The sequence below is a fragment of the Macrotis lagotis genome, chromosome X, assembly GCF_037893015.1.
Source record: "Macrotis lagotis isolate mMagLag1 chromosome X, bilby.v1.9.chrom.fasta, whole genome shotgun sequence".
Taxonomy (NCBI): Eukaryota; Metazoa; Chordata; class Mammalia; order Peramelemorphia; family Peramelidae; genus Macrotis; species Macrotis lagotis.
Window position 1 is genome coordinate 386,024,066 of NC_133666.1, and position 18,768 is coordinate 386,042,833.

Genomic DNA, 18,768 nt, shown 5'->3' on the forward strand with positions numbered 1-18,768 from the left:
GCTTTTCCTCCAATAAACCTTGCCCTTCATAATGAAAAACACCCTCTCTCCCTCTCAGGAGCAGTGAAGCCCAGAAGTATTTCTTTAACAAATTACTGCTAAAAATAGCAACCCAGATAGGAAGGATTCTAGAGAAGCAGCATCAAATAGATGGAGTTTCAGTTTGGTAAGCTTCAAAATAGTGTCTAACTGGAATTTTATTTTTGGAGCAAATAGTGGATTCTCATGGTTAGTCTATCATTCCCTCCACTTTCCTTTTCTGTGTGTCTTCCCTCCTGGCCCCTTGGATTCCCATTCTATATTGTTCTTAATTATATCCCCATCTCCCAAAGTTTTAGCTGGCTCAAGTATTATCAAGAGCAACAGATTTGGAATCAGAAGTCCTAGGTTCAAATCCTGTTTGAACACTAGCATTTGTTCATGGTTGTTTGTATGTTGTCTTGCCAATTAGACCATATGCTCCTTGAAAGTTTTTTAGTCATTCAGTCATGTCCTATACTTCATGACCATTTGCCCATGGCATTTTCTTGGCAAAGATACTGGAGTGGTTTGCTATTTCCTTCTCCAGGGGGATAAAGCAAATAGAATTTAAGTTACTTTCCAGGAACAGTCAGCTAGTGAGTATCATAAGCCTGGATATGAAGTCAGGTTCAGTACTCTATTCACTGAGACATTGAATTCTTGAAAACAAGGATTGTTTTTTGCTTTGCTATGTATTCCCAACTCTTAGTGGTGTATATCTCATAGTAGTGACTATTGAATGATTGACTGCTACTTATTACCTGTGTAACCATGGGCAAATTATTCTAAGTCTCTAGTTTCCTCCTCTGAGAATGGGGGGACATCAGACAAGATGAATGGAAGTCTTTTCTAGCTCTCCTGCTTTACTTTATCTGTACTTTAACAGGGAACTCTTGGAGGTCAAGACAATTCAAAATTCATTTGAGTCTTATAGTAAATTTTATATGTTATTTTGTAAGACCTTGGCACATTTTTATATAGTCACAGGCATGATAATAGGCATAAAGATATTTATATTTCTTTTTTTGTTGACCTAGAGAAGAATAAAAATTATCTATAATATTAATAAAGTTGTTTTTCCCCTTTAATAGAAAAATTAGTAAGACTTAAAGTCTTTTTGTGTTCAACATCTGAACATTAAAATGTGAGTGCAGAGGAGTCTGGGAAGGATGTGATGTGCATTATTAACTTTACCTATATACTTACTCTTTATATATTTATATGAATACTTCTTTTCTCATCTGTTAGAATATAAACTTCTAAAGGTATAGACTATTTCATTTATTATATTTGTATCCCTGGTATGATATGGTGCCTCACTGATATGGGAGGAAGAGAAACCAAGGAAAGTCTGAGGGTCAAAGGCAAAACTAATGATGAGCCCATCCAGAGACAGGTTAGGACATATCATGTTATCGCTTCTTATCACCAGCTAACACATGCTAGTGCTTGTCCTGCAGTGCCTCTCTGAAATGGGAGGAAGGCAAACCAATTTAAGGCCAAGAGACTCCCCTGCAGATGGCCAGACCATCTACAATAGTCCTGTTTCCTATCAATGAGGTCATAGGGTGGAACAATTCTGGTAAATGCAAGTGAGAAGGAAACTTTGCCAGCATACTCCTGTAGTCATCAATATAATTGTGCAACTCATGTCACTAAGTACTTCAATATTTCTGGTACCTACAACAGTGGTGTTTGACACATAGAACACATTTACTAGAGTGATGCTATCAAATCAGGAAGACCTGAGTTCAAATCCAGCTTCAGACACTTAAGCAAGTCATTTAACCTGACTGCCTCAGTTTCCTCTAACTGGTACATAAGTTCCTTAACTGTAAAATTCAGTTAATATGAGAAAGTACTCCCAGCATTACTGAGATGTGAGTTATTTTTTTCAGAGTACAGCCTAGAAGGAAGACTTGAGCAGCCTGAGACTATGTGTCATTCAGTCCAGTCAAAGCATTCTTTGCCTTTATATGAAGAACCACAAGCTTATTTCTTTGATATTCTCAAGGTAAATGGGAGATCATTTTTCATCTTCTCAATAAATGCTTGTTCCCTTCCTTTTGCCCTACATATTGGAATTTTGCTTAATATTTTTCTTGAATTGAATCAAATCAACAGTTTTGTATGGATGATGTATCTATTATTTATCTTAATTACCATTAACACTGGCATCAGTTTCATCTGTTTGGCTCTGGAGGAAAGAAAGCAGCCACACACCTCTCATTGTCTGCTCTCTCTTTTTTTTTCCCTTTTCCTTTGTGTTGCAAGACAATGGGGTTGTGACTTTCCCAAGGTCACACAGCCAGCTAATTATTAAGTGTTTGAGATCATATTTGAACTTAGGTCCTCCTGACTACAGGGCTGATGCTCTAGCTACTACACCATCTAGCTGCCCCTGTCTCTACTCTCTCAATGTCTCATATTTCTCATATTCTGCCTGCAAAAGATTTGATTGCTGGAACAGGAGGATAAATATCCCCACCTGGAAAAGCAATGTGATGTGATTTTCAATAATCTGTTCTCTTTGTGCCCTTAGATCATTATGTGTTTCCTTCCTCCCCTCTCTTCTTTCAAATAAAATCCATTCCATTGGAGAAATTATGATCTTCAGAATTAAAAATAGAAATGCCTGGCTTGCTTTGACAATTTTTCCCTTACTCGGTGAATAAAAGTAATTTAACCTTTCTTTTGAGAAGTTTCTGCCATTGTAGAGAATAGACTGTGTAGCAGATTCTGTTTCCCCCAAAACATTTTGAATGTATCTAGTAATGATATGCAAAATTATGTCTATTAATCAGTTTGGGGTTTGAATAATTCCTCCACCATATTAGCCGCTTTATTTCTTCTTTATTTCTTCCTCCCACAAGTAGATGGAGTTCCAGGCCTGTAGTCAGGAAGATTCAACTTCCTAAGTTCAAATCTGATCTCAGATACTTAGTAGCTATAGGACCCTGAGAAAGTCGTTTACCCCTGTTTGCCTCAGTTTTCTCATCTGTAAAAAGCACTAGAGAAGGAAATGACAAACTACTACATTATCTATACCAAGAAAACCTTAAATAGGTTCACGACATAACAGAACAACAACAAATTCTCCCTCCCATAAATGAGTGATTGAACTGAATGGTTGTTTTGGAATTGTGTAGATCAGAGTTCTCAAACAGAGGGAAGGAAGGAAATATGCCAATGGAGCTATATAAAAGTCAGTGGAAAGGATAGGGAGGTAAACAGGAAAGGTAAAGAGATGGGGAGAGAGAGAGATGGAGAGGAGAGAGGAAGAGAGGGAGAGGGAGAAGGAGGGGGAGGAGGGAGAGGGATGAGGCGAGAGGGGAGAGGGGGAAGGGGACAGGGAGATCTGGATCTCACATCTCATCCAAGAGAAACTCCCTGATTTCTCTAGAGGAGCAAGCTGAGAATAGGGGAATGATGGAGATTTCCCTCTTTTCTCATCTGTCTAGAGTCTTTCCCCTTTAATAAACTGAAGTGGGTTTGACCTCATCCATCTTCTCTCCTGAAGCTGAAAACAAAGACAAAAGAGTTGTGAAGGGGAACTTCTGCTTGGAGAATTCCCAAACAGGGAGATCAACTGAGAACTTCACCTTCCATCTACTGGACCCCACACTCAACATCAGGCAGAAACTTCATCTCCACCAACAAAGTAATGGACTTTGGGACAGGGGTTATATTTGGTTCAGGGTCTCCACAACTTCTCATAAATCTACAGGGCAAAAGACAATCGCCTTTGCCATGGAAAGAAGGGAATGAATGGGAAATGAATGACAATATGGAATAGCTCAGGTGAGTGCCCCTCTCGGTCCCCAGCTATGTGGGCAGATTGGTGATTGATTCATATAGCAGAATGAATATACTCTAATTTTAGGTTCCTAAGCTATTCAGATCTCAACATAATAGATTTAGATAAAGAACTGATGTGGCACTAATAGGACATTGACCACTTCCTCAGCACCGAAGCAAAACAGTGGGGTACTCTGGGAAAGATCTGGGGAGGGAAAGATGTCCAGGTTGCAGACAAATGAACTGGAGGGCTGCTTGTTCCTTTGTAATAAAAAAAAAAAAGAAATTTCAGCAAAACCAAGTAACTCAATAACCCGCCCCCCAAAAAAAATTTTGTAATAATTCAAAACCCTAGGCCTCCATATCAATGTAAAGAATGAGGTTCATTTTCTCCATCCTTCTTCCTGTTTAAGTTTGTCATTATAATTGCATTGCCTTGTTGCTTTTTGTTATTCTTTTTATATATAGTGCTTTCTTGGCTCTATTTTCTTCAGTCTATATTACTTTTCATGTCTTCTCACCATTCTGAGAATTCTTCTCATTTATGACAGAGCATAACTTTCATGTGACACAATTTGTTTAGCCATTCATTCCCCAGTTCAATGAATATTTCCTTTGTTTCTAGTTCTTTGCTAGCATAAAAACACACAAACAAAACACCTTTGCTATGAATATTTTGATATACTTAAGACCTTACTGTCTTTGACTTCCTTGGGACATATAACTTGCAGTAGAAGTTCTATAATTTATTTCTATCCAGTACATAATAATGGAGGCTATTCATGTTCTGTTGCATGCCTACTACCTTGATTTGAAGGGGGGGGTATTTTACTTTCGAATAATTCTTTTAAACATTTTCTTCTTCCATTGTCTAAAATGTGTTTAGTGACTATAATATCCTTGGAACTATTTGCCATTTCCAAAGCAATTACATCTCGCTCTAATAAATCTTTGGACATGATTTATTTTCCCAGGGCTTACATAGTCATAGAGGCAGAACAAATCCTGTAAAGACAGACTGAGATAGAAAATTGCATCTAGGTCACTCGGCTTATCCCAGGTTTTTGCTGACTATTGACTATTGCAGATTCTCCATCTATTTTTGACCCTATGATTTAATTCCATGTTTTGTTTATATTTCCTGGTTTGTATTTTTGATTAAGAGTTATTAAGTAATTAACATAGAAAAATTTAAGAAGCAGAATGTTGAAGTCAAGGTCTCCACTGACTCTAGACAATAATTTTTAAGAACAAGGTCTTGAAACTAAATTCATAATATAGTCAATTTTGTTTTTTCTACTAATAGAAATGAGTAAAATAGTGAATGAGCCAAAATAATGAATAATCTTAAAATAATTTCTATTTGGCATTGGGATAAATTATATACTTGGGGCAGGTAGGAGATTAGGGAAGAGGCAGTGTCATAAATTCCTAATGATTTTTCTATAGAATTATATGTTTCTCTATTTATTGAAGCTGCATTATTTTATGGGAATGTTTGTTGAAGGGTAAATAGTTCAAAAGTAATGCTGAATGTCCAAAGGAGCATAGTCTGGGATTAATTAATTATCACTGGGAATCTACAAGAGAAGTGTCAAATCTAAATAGAAAGAAGGACCACTAAACCATACATAAGGATCTTTGAAGCTGTGTATTGAGTTTGAGAACCACAAATTAATATTTCTGTGCTCTATTGTATTTTTATTTTTTGTAAAATATTTTCTAGTTATATTTTAATGGCTACTCTCAGTAATTTTGTGGCCTCCTGTTTGTCACATCTGATCTACAGAATGGAAAACCACATGTATAGTTTGTATATAGGTTAATAAAGACATCTAAAAGTATTTAATAATTTGATATTAAACAAGTATAATTTAATAATGTATTTCTGTATTCTAAGGTTTCTAGGCAAAGGAGAATAATGAATTGCATTTAAATTTTTTTGCTCTTTTTCACCCTTGTCCAATTAACAATCCAGAGCAGTTGCTCTAATATGCTTTTGGTGTCTCCTTTTCATTCTGCACCTGGGACCAATAAAATCCTACCAGAATAATGCCTCCCTGTATCAAGCTGTTTTAATTGTGTCTTTGTTTGTTTTATAGGCAACTGGAAGCATCTAGTTATCTATAAGAAGCTCCCTCCCGGTGTGTATGGTGAGCATTTTTTCAATAGTTACTGTTATAGTTGCAGAACAGAATACTCCAGCTAACAGATGGCAGCCACTTAGCAATCTTCAGCATCCACATCCCATGGAAAAGCCTGAAGTGCTAATCTCTAAAAGGGGAGTTTGGGAATCAGAAATTTTGTCTTTCTCATCTACTAATCCAAGAAAGTGCTTAACTAACCATTTAATAAATCATTTGGTTTCTGGCTAAGTAGTTCAACCATACCTTAGCTCTTTGTATTCAGCAGATCACAGATTAGAAGAAATGAAATGTTTGTGAAATAATTTAAATTTTAATTTGTTTTAATACTCAGCTCAAAGGAATATTTTGGTGAATGTGTTGCCATGATTCTGTGAGTCTTGCTTTGAAAAGTAATCTCCTTGTCCCTTTAAATTAAATAGTGAATCTTGTGGCCTCAAAGAACCAGAGATGTATTTGATCTGCTTGAATAAATAATGGAGTATGTTTTTATTGTTTCTTTTTAAGCCATTCATTAAATATTCACATTCTGGAGTTTGTTTAGTTTATTCCATTTTCACTTCTCAACTTGGACAACTGGCATTTAGCCAGTAAATGGACCAAAAATGGTACATTTTTGTTGCATTATTTTGTTTGAAAATAAAATATTGATTTTTATGCATATGAGACCAAGAATTCTTTAATGAACTCACATATATCTATATCTTCTTGCTATTCTTGCTTTCCTACAATATAATGAATCTAAAATAAATTTACAAAAATATTCAAAGTATAATTCTTAAAAATTCAATAATGTGTATTCAGAATTATATGAAGAGCTGCATATATATATATATATATATATATATATATATATATATATAGTTAGATATATAGATTTATGTCAGTGAATTAGAGTGAGAAGGAACCTTGGTTGTCATCAAATCCAAGTGAATTCTTTAAAGAATTTTGTTCAGGTAATGGCCTATTTTTTTTGTGATCCCATTTAGACTTTCCATGGCAAAGATACTGGAGTGATTTGCCATTTCTTTCTCCAGCTTATTTTAGAGAGGAAGAAATTATAGGAAACATGGTTAAGTGACTTGCTCAGTGGGGTCACACAGTTATTAAGTATCTGAGACTGGATTTGAACTTAGGAAGAGGAGTGTTCCTGAAAATGATGACAATGGCAATGAAGATGATGACAATGATCATCTTTGTTATCATCATCAACATTATTTTCATCATCTGCTTTAAGGAAGGTAATTGTCTTTTACCTTTCTTTATATCTCTATCTCAGAGTGGTACATAGTATACATCTCACAATGTTTATTGAGCATTATTGAGCAACTTCTCTACACCTCTGAAGAAAGTATGTTGAAAACTACACTCAGAGAAAGAACAGATGATGCCTCAATACAGATCAAAGCATAAATTTTTAAACTTTAATTTTCCTAGATTTTTGTTTTGGCCTGTTTTCCTTAAAACTCAACTAAATATTTTTTCTATGATTACACATGTATAATCTATATCAAATTGCTTACCTTTCTCAGTGAAAGAAAAAGAAGGAGAGAGAGAATTTGGAATTATGTTTTTAAATCAAATATTGAAAATTGCTTTTATATGTAATTGGAGAAAAATAAAATACTAAATAAAAGTAGAAAAATAAAGGAAGTCAGATCACATGAGTAATAAGCCACAGAGTCAGAATTTGAACCCCAGTATCTTCCCTGCTACTTATAGTCTAATAGCTATCTGGGTCATTGAGAGCTAAAGTAACTTCTTAAAGGTTACACAGATGGTATTTTCTGCTAGAGGCAGACTGTGAATATAGCACTTCCTGATTCTGAGTCATCCTCTCTAACCTTGACTCCATGTTGCTTCTCCTTTGTCTTTGTATAGTGTTTTGGTTTTTAAATGCTGGTCCCAAACTTCATGCATCTTGAAGCCATCTATCATGTTGTTAGTCCTGATTCATCTAGGTAAACTTCAGTCTCTTGATGTGGCAAGGTCTCTTCATACATTTAAAACTAGAAGGGTCCTAGTGGTCATATGGTTTAATTCTTTCATTTTATAGATGAAGAAACTAAGGCCCAGAGAGTTTAAGTGATGAACCCGAGGTCAATCAATATTCATTAAGCACCTACTATGTACCAGCATATTGCTAAGTACTGGATATATTAAAAAAAAAGGAAAAAGATAGTCTTTGCCTTCAAGGAACTTATAATTTAGTGGAGGAGACAGTATGCAAGAAAATATATATAAAGCAAGCTATATAAGGGTAAAAAGGAAATAACTAATAGAAGAAAGAATTTAGAAGAGAGTTTGGGGAAGGTTTCCTGTAAAAGGTGGTGTCTTAAGTGGAATTTAAAGTCAGTCACATAAAGACTTACAAGAATAAATAATAATAATAATAACAACAATAACAATAATAATGTTTGTCCTTCATTTTCAAAGAAGACATGGCATCAGGGAGGTGATGTCATGACAACCACATGAATTACGTTTAAGTGAGGGGGATACTATGCTAAGTCACCAGCCTCTCTTTCTTCTCCAGAGTCATCTGGATCCAATGGCCAGATATAAAACAGGACAACTGGAAATGAGCCTGGATGTAAGGCAATCAGAGTTAAGTGATTTGCCCAAAATCACACAGCTAATAAGAGTCAAATGTCAGAGGCTGGATTCAAACTCCTGACCTCCTGACTCCAAGGCCAGTGTTCTATCCATTCACCATATGCAAAGTGAAATCAGGAGAATGGGAGAACATTGTACTGAGAAACAGCAGTGTTGTAAGAGGATCAACTGTGAATGATTTAGATATTCTCAAAAATACAATGATCCAAGACAAATATGAAGGATTTATGATGAAAAATGTTTTCTGTCCCCAGAGAAAGAACTGATGATGTTTGAATACAGATCAAAGCATACTTTTTTTTAAAACTTTATTTTTCTTAGGTTTTATTTTGATCTATGCTTTCCTTTGCAACACAACTAATACAGAAATGCTTTATATAATGACATATGTATAACCTATATCAACTTGCTTACCTTCTCAATGAAAAGGGTAGGGGGAGAGAGAAAATTTGGAATTCTGTTTTTAAAACACATGTTGAAAATTGTTTTCACATGTAACTGAAGAAAAATAAAGTATTGAATAAAAATAGAAAAAGTAAAGGAAATCAGATGAGTAATAAACCACAGTCAGAATTTGAACTCCAGTCTTCTAATTTCAAATCAATGCTTGCATAAAGTCATACTGCTTCCTAGAAGTCCTAAGCTCTATTGGCATCTAAGAACAATAATAACTTTTTTCTTGGTAGCCAGGTTGAAAAAATGGTGAGTCTCCCTACCAACACAATACACACATACACACACACACACACACACATACACACACACCCCACACATGAAATCTACTTAGCAAAGTATCTGACATTCCAATAAAAATATATCATTTGCTCTATCATTCTTGTAAAATAGGTGGTTTGTTCAATACAAGAGAATGGTATCAAACATCTTTTATGACATATGTAAGTGATAGCATAAATGAGATGATAATCTAGTTAATTATATGTTTTCTATGAAATAAACTCTTTATTAAAATGAATAGCATTAATTAGTCCTACCTCTAATCACTATTTTGGCAACAGTTAAAGGAGAACAACTTAGGTACAAATTAAATGCCTTAATGCAATGTCAGTTATTATTATTCACCACTTATCCTTGATCTTCCTTATTATGGCATAAGAAGAAAGATTTCTTTTTAGACATAGCTTTATTTCCCTTTTTAATGAAGTGATTTGATTTTTGCTCCCAAAACTTTCTAGATTTCTGTTTCCTCTGACTTTTTCTGTCATGCTTAAATTGGAAAATAAGTGGTAGAAGCCTTCCCATGAAGAAGAACAAGGGATGTTTCCATTTTTGGAGAAAACTCATGTTTGTTTCTTTGTAATCCTGTGTATAATTTTCCACTCAATGCCTCTTCTTCAAAAAGTCTCAAAACTTGTGTTTCTGATAAATTGTTCACATCCATAGGGAATGAGATTCTTTGGGAACAATTTGTCTGGGTTTTCAGCACACTTAGAACCCAATTTCAACCAAAGCTTCTTAAAATCATTATATGTTTTTTGAGAAATTTTAAAACACATTTGATTAAGTCATTTTCAAAGATAAATTGTGGTGTCCTCATGAATGTGTAAATGACCTTAGTCTTTTTTATTAAATTGACATCTAGGTTTTTTTGGATCCAAAAGTCTGGATTTCGTACTTATTAGCTTATTACTTTTAAAATAGTGACAATATTGTTAACTTTTCTATAAAGTTCTATAGAGTCAGAGTAATCTTTGCAATAGTATGCATACATAGCATTATAATAAACAGAAATACCCTTAAGGACTACAAAGGAGAATTCAATTCATTTGAATTCAGTTGAAGTTGTGATTTTTGCTCTTCCTCCCAAAACAGATATTCAATCTTAAAAAAATGTCTGTTTTAGCCAGGTATACTAATGTGTCTTGTCTATATTTCTCTAAATAACATGCACCAAATTGGCATATTGGCATGAATTATGGTGCTTAAAATGAATTCACAGTGAAGATGATTAAGATGTACATTTACAAACACCATCTATTGGAAAAGGAATTGTTTTCCCCAAATCAACAAAACATGAGCCAAACTATCAAAACATTAACAATTATGGGGAAAAAACAGATGGATTGTGGAAGCCTAGGGCAAACATAAACAATCTAATCATGATCTAATTAGTTAGCTTGTTATGAGAAATCTTTTTGCAGAGTGTTCCATTTAAGCAAAATACTTTGTTGTCTTAGTAAATGGTCTAACAACAGTTCAATTATAAAAATGGACTTTGCTAAGAGCAAATGCTAACTCTGTCTTTGAAGAAAACATAGTAGTTAATGTACACTGTCAGTGATCCATGGATTAGTCTGCCTTGACAATTCAGGTATTATTAAACAAACCACTGCATTGTGTCAGTGGGAATTGCTGCTGGCAGGCTTTCATCTGAAGACCAGTGACATAATACAGCAGGTAGCAAAGTAGAGATCTCTTTATGTTTCAAAAAGGAACCCTGTCAAAGGGAGTGCTTTTATTATTATTTTGGCTTAAGCAAAAATGTCGCTATCTTTATAAAGAATAATAGAACTAGACTGTTGTTTTCTGTTTCTTTTATGAAAACTTCTTTTCCTCACTAGGATAACTACTTCAAAAGATTGTTATAAGGAAATTGCTTTGTAAACTTTAAAGTGTTCTATGTTATCTCTTTTGGTGGGGTGATGGGCAGGGGAGATAGCTGTACAGTGATTTCACTGGTGTAGGAAATTCTCAATGAGGAAACTTTCTACCAATGCAAGTGAGCAACTATTCTGAAACATTACTTAGAGAAGTGTCTGGGTATCTGAGTACCTGCTCATGGTCAGGCAGCTAGTGTGTGTGTCAGAATTAGGGCTTGAACCAAGGCTTCTTGATTCCAAAGTCAGCTGTCCACTCACTATTTAACACTGCTTCTCATATAAAAGTTGATAGTTATCATCAACATCACTATCAACAATATCATCATCATGATCCTCAACACTAATAGATTTCCCTCTACTTCATAATATATAAAAGATGTTCAAAGTCTAGTTGTCTTCTAAGGTCATAGATAGAGAACTGGAAGACCCTCAGAAGTCATTAAGTTAAACCCCATAAGGAAATTGATTCTCGAAGATGCTTTATAACTTGTTCAAATTTACCCAGTTAGGAATTAAAGTCTGATTATCTGAGTATGAATCTACTGTTGTTTGTAGTACAATGATCTCCAAATTTCTTCACTTCTTCCCTTTATTGTTTTTCTTGATTCAGTTGTGCAATCCTAGGCAAGTCACTTAATTTGGCTCAGCTTCAGTTTCCTCATTTGTAAAATGGGGTTAATAATAACTTTTAGCAACTAGAGTTGTTGAGAGAGTCCAATGAGATAATATGCTTTACATATTTCAGAGCATTGTATAAATGTTAGTCCTTGTGTTATTGCTATTTCAATAATTCCCTTCTAGCTATCTCATTTCCTATTTTTTTTTTTGCACAATACTGCCTTTTTTTTTCTGTCCAGGTCTCTTCTGTTCAGAAGTAACAACTTTCCTCTCCTCCATTCCACCACACTTCAATATATCATCTTACCTCTACTCTTCTCCCATGACCGACTTTCTGGCAGGAGTAGTTAGTCTCCCTTTATTACCGCTATTTCCTTGCCATCCATACCTATGTTAATGAAGCCTGAGATGTAGCTCAATTCCTTGGTTGCCAAATTGTTAGTGTTTATAAGATATTTTAAGGTTACAGTTGTCATCTCACTTGATACTCTCAATGACTCTACTAGGTAGGTACTTTTATTAGCCCCATATTTCAGATGAAGGTACTATAGCTGAAAAGATATTGTGTACATACACTGTAAGTTTCTGAAGCAGGCAACATCCTGCTGCTTTGTCTAACACTCTATCCATTGGGTTGCCCAACTGCATATCACTTTGTTCATTTATAACGAGTTTGTAAGCCATTAAAACCCCCAGATGTTTTCCAAAACAATTCCTAACTAACCAGGTCTCCCTATCTTGTACCTATAAGACTGATTTTTATACTCAGGTGTACAATTATCCCTATGGGATTTCATCAGCCCAATGCTCTGTCCAAGCCTACCAGTCTTTCTTTAGATCCTGACTTTATCATCAGCATGATTATTATTTCTTTCAGGTTTGTGTCATCTGAAAATTTGATGAGCTTGCCATCTATGTTGTTAGCCAAGTCATTGGAAAAATTATAGGTAGAAAGGGGTCAAAAATATGTTCTTGGTTATGCCCAAAGGGCGATAAAAATGTGCATACCCTTTGATCCAGCAATACCACTACTGGGTCTATACCCTAAAGAGATCTTGAAAAAGGGCATAAACATCACTTGTACAAAAAATATTCATAGCAGCCCTGTTTACAGTAGCAAAGAACAGGAGATTGAGTGAATGTCCATCAATTGGGGAATGGATGAACAAATTGTGGTATATGTATGTTATGAAACACTATTGTTCTGTTAGAAACCAAGAGGGATGGGAATTCAGAGAAGCCTGGAAAGATTTGCAAGAACTGATAATGAGCAAGATGAACAGAACGAGAAGAATATTGTATACCCTTAACAACAACATGGGGGTGATGCCCAACCTTCATGGACTTTCTCATTCCATCAATGCAATGATAAGGAACAGTTTTAGAGTACCTAGGATGGAGAATACCACCTGTATCCAGAGAAAGAACTATGGAGTTTAAATAAAGACCAAAGTCTATTACCTTCAATTATTTTTTAAAAGCATATTATGACATAATTTTGACATCACTAATATTTTATTTTCTCCTCAAGAATATGATTTCTCTCTCAACACATTCAATTTTGATCAATGTATAGCATGGAAACAATATAAAAATTACAAGACTGCCTTCTGTGGAGGGATGGGAGGAAGGAAGGGAGGGTGGGGGAAAAATTGTAAAATTCAAAAACTTACAAAAATGATAGGTAGAAACTACTATTATAAAAACTGGAAAGCTATTAAAATGTTAAAAAAGAATATATTCTTGGAGTATTTATTGGAAATCTCATATATATATATTGTTGATATTCAACCATTTTCTGAACATCAACTGAAGATGATCTTACATCTTACCCTCTTCAAATTTTATTTTATTTTATTTTATTTTTTAGGGGTTTTTTTTTGCAAGGCAAATGGGGTTAAGTGGTTTGCCCAAGGCCCAAGGTAATTATTAAGTGTCTGAGACTGGATTTGAACCCAGGTACTCCTGACTCCAAGGCCAGTGCTTTATCCACTACACCACCTAGCCACCCCTTCAAATTTTATTTTAGCTCTGTCTGGACACTCCTTGTTCAATCACATTCCATGTTTTATTGTACTTTTTAATGTACATATAATCAATTAGCTCTCCTTGTTCCTTACTACTATAGCTGCTATTAGATTATAAATTTCTAGAGAGAAAGGACTCAGTCATTTTTCATTATTGTAGCCACAGCCCATAGCATAGCTCTTTGAAGGCCATTCAAACATTTTTATTATACTGAACTAAAATATCCTTCATATATAACTGCTAGCAATGTGACACATTTTATTTGTGCCAATCAATTTTGAACTTGTAAGGACCAATTTGAGTCCCACCTTCTCTTGAAACTATCTAAGACACTTCTGTCACCCTGAATTCTCTCCTTATTAATGTAAGATTATGGATTCAGAGCTGGAAGACAGCTGAGAGCTTGTCTACTTCAATCTTCTCATTTTATAGAACAATACATTATATCTCAGAGAAGTTAGGTGACCTGCCCAAGGGAAATCTGACTCAAGTAATTAAGAGCTTACTGGGTACCAGACATTGGAAATGCAATGACAAAGATGAAAAGATGAAAACACTCCCTGTTCTCGAGGAACACAAATACACCCTCACCCACCCCCATATGCATGATAAATACATATATACATATATACACACATATCTATAGATACACATACATTTATACGGAGAGAGAGAGAGAGAGAGAGAGAGAGAGAGAGAGAGAGAGAGAGAGAGAGAGAGAGAGAGATTGGGGACTGATATCTGGGGAATCAGGGAATATTTCTTGAAGAAAGAGGCATTTGAATTGAACTTAAGAGACCTAAGGTTCTAAGACATGAAAAAGTAAGCTCAAATAAATAACCAGAAGCAGAGTTAGGATTTGAACCCAGATCCCCTGATTATAGACTCAATTCTCTCTCATACAGCCTCTAGGGACTTTTTTTTGACATTTGAGGGACAATTGCTCTCTCTAGAAACCTTCAGATGATACTATGAAAATATCCCATTTTTAGTTGATTTGTAGAAAATGAAGGGGCTAAGCTACACAGTAGATAGAGCACTGACCTTGGAGACAAGAGGACAAGAGTTCAAATTTGACTATCAGATACTAGACTCTTACTAGCTATGTGACCTTGGGCAAGTCACTTAACCCTGACTACCGCCTATCCAGGGCCTTCTCCAGTTATCCTGATTCATATCTGGCCACTGGACCCAGATGGCTCTGAAAGAGAAAGTGAGACTGGTGACTTAACCAGCCCCCCCTCCAATCCAATTCATATGTTTGTCATGGTAACACCCCCCTGATATCATGGTCTTCTTTGAGAAAGAAGTACAAGTTTCATCATTATCAGAAAATTAAATAAAAATATATATTTAAGTGCATAATTTTATGTAAGAAAATCTTAAGGAAGACTTTCATTACCAACCATTTTTGTATATTGTTGATAATTCCCTGGAATGCTCCAACCTAACTCAACTTTCTATATTTTCCTAACTCAGAAGATATGTTTCTGTATTCTCCTTCTTTAGCAATAGCTGTAAGCTTGTGCATCTGAGATATTTCCTGTGTTTAGTTTCTCTGTAATTTGATTATACATTCCTGCAGATGAAAGCTGAATTGGCTTCTTATTCCATTTTCTCTATAGTGCCTTTTAGAATGCAAGTCAGTGATCCAATGAAAGAAGGAAGGAAGGGAAAAGTATTTATTAGGCAATTAATGTGTAAAAAGGATTGCATTGAGAGTCAAAAACAGGAATGCCAGACAGTCCATACTATCAAATGAGTTCACATTCTAGCCTAGGAGGCAACATGTGTGGAAAGATTTAGCTGCAATTCAGGGGACTTGAGTTATCATGCCCCAGCTTTTCTTTCATTTATCTTCTCTTCTAGTTTACTCATTCAGTACTTGGGGTGGGTCTACTTTGTACACAGTGGTAACTGGTAATTGTAATGGGGTTCAATTGGTATTCATCACATTCTAAAATATCTCACTCTCAACAGAATACTACTCTTATCCCCACAACCTTCACTTCTTGTACCTCTATCAAATCAAAGAATAAAATGTTCTCTTGATTCACAGAGTAAGAGTAAAGCAAACCTGAACACCCAAAAGCATGACAAAATTGGAGAGTCCTTTCATCTGGAAAGAGGAGAGGTGAGATGGCTTTTCAGTTGATGCCAGCATCAATGTAGTCTGTGGAGAAGTTTTATGATGTGGATTTTAATTAAATGGGTTTTAGAAATTGAACAACAGAAACAGAAAAAAAGTTACCTTAGAATTTGTTTTTTTCAAGTCTTTGATGAAAGATGCAGTGATGAATCATTCTAAATATATTTTTCTAAAATTGTAAACTTGAGAGATGAAAGAAAGGACAGAGAAATCCTAGGAATCATTTCTCTCCCAAGTAGTAGAGACATACTAGACCAGACTAAGAGTCTCTAGACTTGGAGTCTCATAGGCATATTTCAAAAACTATAGTGAAGAATGAAGGATGAGGGCATGATAGTTATTAAGCAGTACTTTACTGCTCTTTCCTTTGTGTGATTAAAATAGGGTCTCTTAATACTATGAAGATTATTTATCCATTTATCCTGGGTAAAGGAGACTGACTTTTCTACTCTGGAGAAATATGACTGGTTTGTGTATAAACTGTCTATTTGGTCAGGTGTCCCCTCTGGATATGAAGAAATGACTTTAACACATCTCATGCTCATGTTTCAGAATTCAAGGTCCCAGAGACAGAGTCTGAGTTCTGGTGGGCCAGAATGTGATGTAACTTAGAAATAGTTGATTATGGCCAAGGACGCACTTCTTTAGTTAGAATAAATATTATATATATATATATATATATAGATAGATAGATAGATAGATATAGATATTCTGTATCTATATGTATATTACATGTCAAAGATCCCTTTGGCAGTGTGATAAAAACTTAATGTTTTTTCCAAATACATAAAGTACACAGGATTCTAAAAGAAGCCAATTATATTACAATTGAATCATCACAATATTTTTAAAAAACAAGTTCAAAAACTCTAGATTTGGAACCTTGGAGAAAAATTGAGTCCATGCTATGTCCTAATTATTTAGTTACATTTGAAAATCTGCTTGCTATAATAATAATCAGAATTCACAATAAAATGTAAATAAAATAGCTTATCTACAGCCCTATTTTGTGCATTAACATTATTCAAATAATGAAAAAACAGCAATCCAGTTATATAGGATTCAGCATTCTTTTTTTTTTCTTACCTGCCTTAATCAAGGAATGGGTACTGATGTAGTCAAAAAGGTCAAGGTCTGTATCCAGGGCCATCTCCAGTAGTCCTGATACATATCTGGCCACTGGACTCCTATGATTCCCAAGGAGAAAGTGAGGCTGGTGACTTTGCACAGCATCCCCTTACTTAAATCCAGTTCACCTACATGTCATGGCATTGTCTCCAAGAAGTCATCATCTTTTTTTGAGAACAAATGATAAACAAACCACAACAGCTTGCTTCTTTGAAAAGAAATGACTCAAAACAATATTGTGATCATAAGAGCTAAAAAGGACCTTAAAGTCAAGTGAAACTCCTCATTTTAAAGAAACTAAGGCCTCAAAAAATTTAAGTAACTTGTTCAAAGTTACCCAAATAATAAGCATTTCTGTTTTAGTTTACCTATTTTCAAGTTCATCTTTTTTAAGTTATCTTGTTTTTATTTAATTTGATTTCTGAATGTATCTTTCCCCTCCCTGGCCTAGATAAGGATAAAAGGATAAAAATGCCTTTTTTAAAGAAGATGTTTAGTAAAAATAACACACCAACTCAATTAAATAATATATTCAATTGTATCCATTTACTTAGTCACCTACCCCTCCAAAGAAGAAAGATTCTTCTCTTTGTCAAGGTTAAACTTAGATAAGATTGGCCCAAATGGGCCAGCAGTAGAATAACAAACACATTTTGTGAATATTCCAATAAGTGGACAATTAGACCTTGAGAACATTGACTAACTGTTGATTTCTTGTCTCCCATTTCTATTTAAAGCAGATTCTAATTTACTAATAAAATATAAGGGAAAAGGATTGGTCATATAGTAACAGAGAGACTTCCAAATGTATAATAAAAGCATCATATTCATGAGACACTGAAATATTAACTTAAAAGACTAGTCAATTCCAACTCCCACTAGAATTAGGATTGACTCCTAGAATGTAACTAATTTCTTCCTTTAGAATTCAAAGAATATAGGGGTATTTAGGTGGTGCAGTGGATAGAGCACTAGTCCTAGAGTCAGGAAGACCTAAGTTCAAATTTGAACTTAGACACCTGATATTAACTGTGTGACCTTGGGAAAGTCACTTAACTCCATTGCTCCACAAAATAAGTCTATGAATACTCCTGACGAATTGCAGCTTCTAACAAAGATCCTTTGTAGAAGATTAGAAGACCTGGACAAGAATTGCACAAGATAGCATAGTTATATTGGCTAGCAATCTGCTCAGTAGATCACTACAAGGAGAAGATCACAAATTCAGGATGTTTCCATGGATCATTCCTTTCCATCTGTACAGATACTCTGTTAATATAATAAAGTATGTCAGCAGAATAAGAGATTGAATTTTCATTTACTAATTTCATTTACTAATTCACTAAAATCTTTGTTTTCAAATGCTGCCACTTCTAGAAACAGCCTCCTATCTTTCCAAAAGGCAACAATTGAAGCGTTAAATGAACATTTTCTAGACCTAAGAAAAAATTGGCTTAAGAATCAAATAGAATATTGAAATAAATGAATAAATGCAAAATTATTAAATGCTTCTATTGCTAAGCACTGAGAATACAAATACAAAAGTCAGCATTCCTTAACCTAAAAAAACCCCTAACATTTCAGTATAGGAGACTCTGACTCACTCTCTCTCTCTCTCTCTCTCTCTCTCTCTCTCTCTCTCTCTCTC

General features: G+C 34.8%; 1 long non-coding RNA gene across 2 annotated transcripts in view; it reads left to right on the plus strand.

Moving 5' to 3' along the window:
- LOC141501349 (uncharacterized) overlaps positions 1–6,459 on the plus strand; it is a 29,077-nt gene extending 22,618 nt beyond the window's left edge. For both annotated transcript variants that reach the window (XR_012472213.1, XR_012472214.1), the window contains 3 exons: positions 1,920–2,035; positions 3,483–3,822; positions 5,922–6,459. This is a non-coding gene — a long non-coding RNA (uncharacterized LOC141501349). The remainder of the gene's footprint in view (positions 1–1,919; positions 2,036–3,482; positions 3,823–5,921) is intronic.
- Positions 6,460–18,768: the final 12,309 nt, after the last annotated feature.